The following is a 5,034-nucleotide window of genomic DNA, read 5'->3' on the forward strand; positions in this document are numbered from 1 at the left end:
TTTCATATTCTGATACGACTCGGTTATATTCTGTCTGCAATTCGGGATTTTTCGCTAACCGGGTTTCATTTCTGAAAAATTGTGAGCACGCGCTCTTTAGCGACGGTCCTAATGAGATACCCTTTTTAAAATCCTGCTTAAAAGGCAAAGACACGATATATTTGCCATCCTCATTTCTTTTGGTGGTTTTTTGATACAACTCCTCGCAGTAATTTTCGTCTTTGGTATAAATATGGTTTTTGGGAATGTCTTCCAGTTCCCAAAATGACGCTATTTGTTTATCCAGTGATACCTCATTAAAAAATGACACACACCTGCCGGCTGGGCTGGCCGATTCCGTTTGGCCAGTTAATATCCAGCCAAATACTGTTTCCTGCGCAAGGAGGGTGCCTAAAACATTTTTCCGTATACCGCCCAGCATTATCTGCGCGTAAATATCCCCACCCAAAATAAGATCTACTTGTTCATTTACGAAGAACATCCGATCTGCTAGCACAAAGTCCGGGAAGACTTGGTGTGTCATGGGGTCAATTTGACAGGTTGGCAGATTGCCGGTGAGCTGGGCTAAAACCAATGCTGTAGTGTGTATGCGTACACTCGGCTTTATTGATGACCGCAACTGAATGAAGCATGCCTCTTTCACTTGGGCTGACACCGTGTTGTTTATCCCAGACACTTGTGCATTTAGCTTCCGACAGGGCAAATTTATCCTTCTCTTAAGTCGTTCCGAAATGAACGAGCGCTCTGATCCGGAGTCTATTAGGGCGCGGGCCGAAAAGTTTTCGTTGTTATAAAAGATATTGACTTGCGCAGTACCTAATAGAACCCCCTTGCTTGTATTCGCGAAACAGGAATTGAAGTTGGTTGGTTGATTATTTGCCGTGGCAAACTGACGTTGGGCCTGAGCCTGTGCCGAAGTAGATGGTCTTTGATCTAACTGTGCTTGTTGGGTTGTGGTTGGCCTTGCACTCGTGCCCGCATTTTGTTGAATATGCAGGAGTGTATGATGCCTGAGATGGCAAATGCTACAATTAAAGGAGCACGTACATTTGGATACTGTGTGTTTCGCTGAGAGGCAATTCAGACACCACCTACTGTCTTTTATAAACGCCACTCTGTCTACGACAGAGAGCCGTTGGAAGCTTTGGCATTGTGACAGCTTGTGGTTATTTTTCTTACAGCATCTGCAAGTGTTTCTAGCTACATTTGCTTGGTAGGCGCCTACTTTCTTTTGAGACGAATCATTATTATGTTTGGGTGGTGGTTGTTTGGGAGCTTTGGTATTTTTGCTACCTGTTAATCCCGAGACTGTTTCCAAGGTCTGGAACCTATTCGATAAAAATTTATCCATATCTTCCCATTTTGATATTTCAGTTTTATTCTCTATGGTCTGTTCCCATAAAGCTAGCGTGCTTTCGGGTAGTTTGGTGGAGCATAGATATGTGAATATCGCATCCCAATTGCTTATCTCAATTTGATGAGCTTTTAGAGCTGAGATGCAGTTATTTATTTCCCGCTGAAGTGTTTTAATCGCGGTGCCACACTCATTTTCTACGCTTTCAAGATTGAATAATATTTTTAATTGCGTATTGACGAGAATTCGTTTATTCTCATATCTTTCCCCTAAATTCTTCCACGCTGTGTCAAACCCATCGTTTGTAAGGGGGCATTTTTTAACTATATCCCTTGCCTCACCCTTCGTTTTTTGGTTGAGGTGAAATAACTTCTCAACTGGAGTGAGGCGCTTATTCCGTATGTATATTGCCGTGAACATGTCACGGAACGTTGGCCAGGAGAGGTAGTCACCTTTGAATACATCCGTATCGCACGGAGGTAGTCGCATGCTGTGTTCTGGATCAGGTGTCCCATCTCCCTCCTTATCGCGTTTAGTTAGCTTTGCTATTAATTCAGCCATGGTTGAACTGCCGCGTACATATGCGGCATACGTCGCCTGGTATTTCGGCTTGGCCTGCGCTAACACCTTTTTCTCTGCCGTTTCAGAGTACAAGAGATCCTCATAAGCTAACTTTGCCTTTCTCCAATTATTCTTTAACTCTTCTTGGTGAATGGCTAGAGTATATTTGGTGTGTTCAGCTTGAGGTCTGTCGTTGAATTCAGCCTCAAACTGTACTGCCTCGTCAGCTGCTTTAATGAATTTCTCCATATCGTTTGATATTTAGCAAAGAAGAACTATTATACAGGGCCTAATTAGCAAATTCGAGTTTGATGCTCAGAAGCAAAGGGAAGGGTTTCAATAAACTAACACCACCACTCAAAAACAAATTTTCATGCAAAAGAAAAATTTTGGAATAACCTCTTTATGATCTTTTTAAAATTTATTATAAATAAATATATATGTATATATATGGAATAAAGTGTTATTTTCAGCTCTTCGCCACTGAATACCAGATGTTATGAAAAATAATTATATACGTGTGTGTGATATAAGTATGATAAATATGTGATATAAAAATACAGTGAACAAAAAATCGAATATAAATGTGAAGATTAAACGACTCGATCCCAATCTATATTGATTTTAAAGAAAAAGAAGATATTGTATGTAAAAGGAAAACACAGTGAGCCTGTATGTGTGACCGGTGTGCAATATAATATGTGAGGTTATGTCTCCTCCGCTAAAATGAATATTGCTGGTGCTAAGTGTTCAAAGAAAAGTTTGCTTGCCACAATTAACGCGTGTAGCTAGAGCCAATAAATGGTCTGTAACAATATGAGCGTTTGTGTTTGCGCATTTGAATTTTTAACGAGCAGAAAGCACTGTGTTAGCGAGTTTTTCAATATTCTAAGAACGACCAAATTGGTGTCATAGAAGTTGGACACGCACCTTTTGTCACGATTAAGCTCAAAATATGTTTAATGATTTATAAACGCGATGGTTGCAAGAACCGAAAGTGCAGTGCAGTGGAACGTTTTAAGGAAAGTTACTAAGATTTTATGCCACTGACTGCTAGCCTTAGGCTGTGTCCAATACCTCATACCACGGGTGGGGGAGAGTATCGGATAGACAAAAGGCTTTGTAATAACACTGTTTATTCAGTAAATTTCAATCACCGCATGTGATTTATATGAAAAGAAAAAATATTTTTTACACTTTTCGTTTGTGTCACTTTTTTAGCAAATCTTTTATCACCGCACGTGATTTAAATGAAAAAAACTTAAACACCTTTTTATTTGTGTCACTTTTAATTTGAGCACATACCTTTTAACCAAACGCTTTGAAGTGATTTGATGAAATTCTTCAGTGATGAGCTGTGAACTCTGACGCTGTACAAATTCCGTTGTTGTCCGGAATGGCTGTGTACTCAACGATTAAAAACGTGATGAATATTGTGGTTTTGGTTAGTGGACTATATTTCCTCTAGGCTTGCTTCCCTTACTGGCGCTGATGGACCATGAAAACTTGAGCTGGCGGATTCCAGACTAGTTTCTCTCGATGGAGGTTAGGAAAGAAAGGCAGTGATTAATATTAAAATTTCAATAGACTTTATTTCACAAAATATGCAGTGGAAAATAACAGAAAGAGAGTTTAAAGGTGCAAGCATGCAATTGCTACAATATTACCTTTAATATATCCAGGGACTCTGCGTTCTGGCGGTGTGACGTTTGATGTGGTTTTAACTTGCGGCTTCAAGACGTTCGAGCGTGCGTAAACTGCTGCGGTTTTAATCCAAGTGAAAGAGTTTCCTTTCCACGCATTCCGTTTACCCCCAAAGCTAACAGGCCTTTGGCGGGGTAACTTAACGAAACGTCACTTTTTCTTTTAGTATAAGTGTAACGGCCGTAAGAAATAAGCGGTTTTGTATTAAATTGCATTAGGGTGGCCGGCCCTTAATTTTTCTTTGGGGTTAGCCTGCTGGCCTAAACAATATGGGCATCAAATGAAATGTGTTAATGAGTATTTTAAAAGGTAGTGGGCCTTAGTTCTATTGGTGGGCGCTTTTTCGAGAAATCGCCATAAAGGTGGACCAGGGGTGACTCTAGAATTTGTTTCTACGATATGGGTATCAAACGAAAGGTGTTAATGAGTATTTTAAAAGGGAGTGGGCCTTAGTTCTATTGGTGGACGCCTTTTCGAGATATCGCTATAAAGGTGGACCAGGGATGACTCTAGAATTTGTTTCTACGATATGGGTATCAAACGAAAGGTGTTAATGAGTATTTTAAAAGGGAGTGGGCCTTGGTTCTATAGGTGGACGCCTTTTCGAGATATGTTATAAAGGTGGACCAGGGTTGGCTCTGGAATGCGTTTGTACAATATGGGTATCAAACGAAAGGTGATAATGAGTATTTTAAAGGGGAGTTGGCCTTAGTTCTATAGGTGGACGCCTTTTCGAGATATCGCCATAGAGGTGGACCAGGGGTGACTCTAGAATTTGTTTCTACGATATGGGTATCGAACGAAAGGTGTTATTGAGTATTTTAAAAGGGAGTGGGCCTTAGGTCTATAGGTGGACGCCTTTTCGAGATATCGTTATAAAGGTGGGCCAGGGTTGACTCTATAATGTATTTGTACGATATGGGTATGAAATGAATGGTGTTAATGAGTTGTATATGTAAAGGCGTTTTCGAGATATCGACCAATATGTGGACCAGGGTGACCCAGAACATCATCTGTCGCGTACCGCTAATTTATTTATATATGTAATACCACGGACAGTATTCCTGCCAAGATTCCAAGGGCTTTTGATTTCGCCCTGCAAAACTGTTTCATTTTCTTCTACTTAATATGATAGGTGTCACACCCATTTTAAAAAGTTGTTTTCTAAAGTTATATTTTGCGTCAATAAACCAACCCAATTGCCACGTTTCATCTCTTTTTTCGTATTTGGTATAGAATTATGGCATTTTTTCATTTTTCGTAATTTTCGATATCGAAAAAGTGGGCGTGGTCATAGTCGGATATCGGTCATTTTTTATACCAATACAAAGTGAGTTCAGATAATTACGTGAACTGAGTTTAGTAAAGATATATCGATTTTTGCTCAATTTTTCTTGTTAACGGCCGAGAGGAAG

The sequence above is a fragment of the Eurosta solidaginis genome, chromosome X, assembly GCF_040869045.1.
Source record: "Eurosta solidaginis isolate ZX-2024a chromosome X, ASM4086904v1, whole genome shotgun sequence".
Lineage (NCBI taxonomy): Eukaryota > Metazoa > Arthropoda > Insecta > Diptera > Tephritidae > Eurosta > Eurosta solidaginis.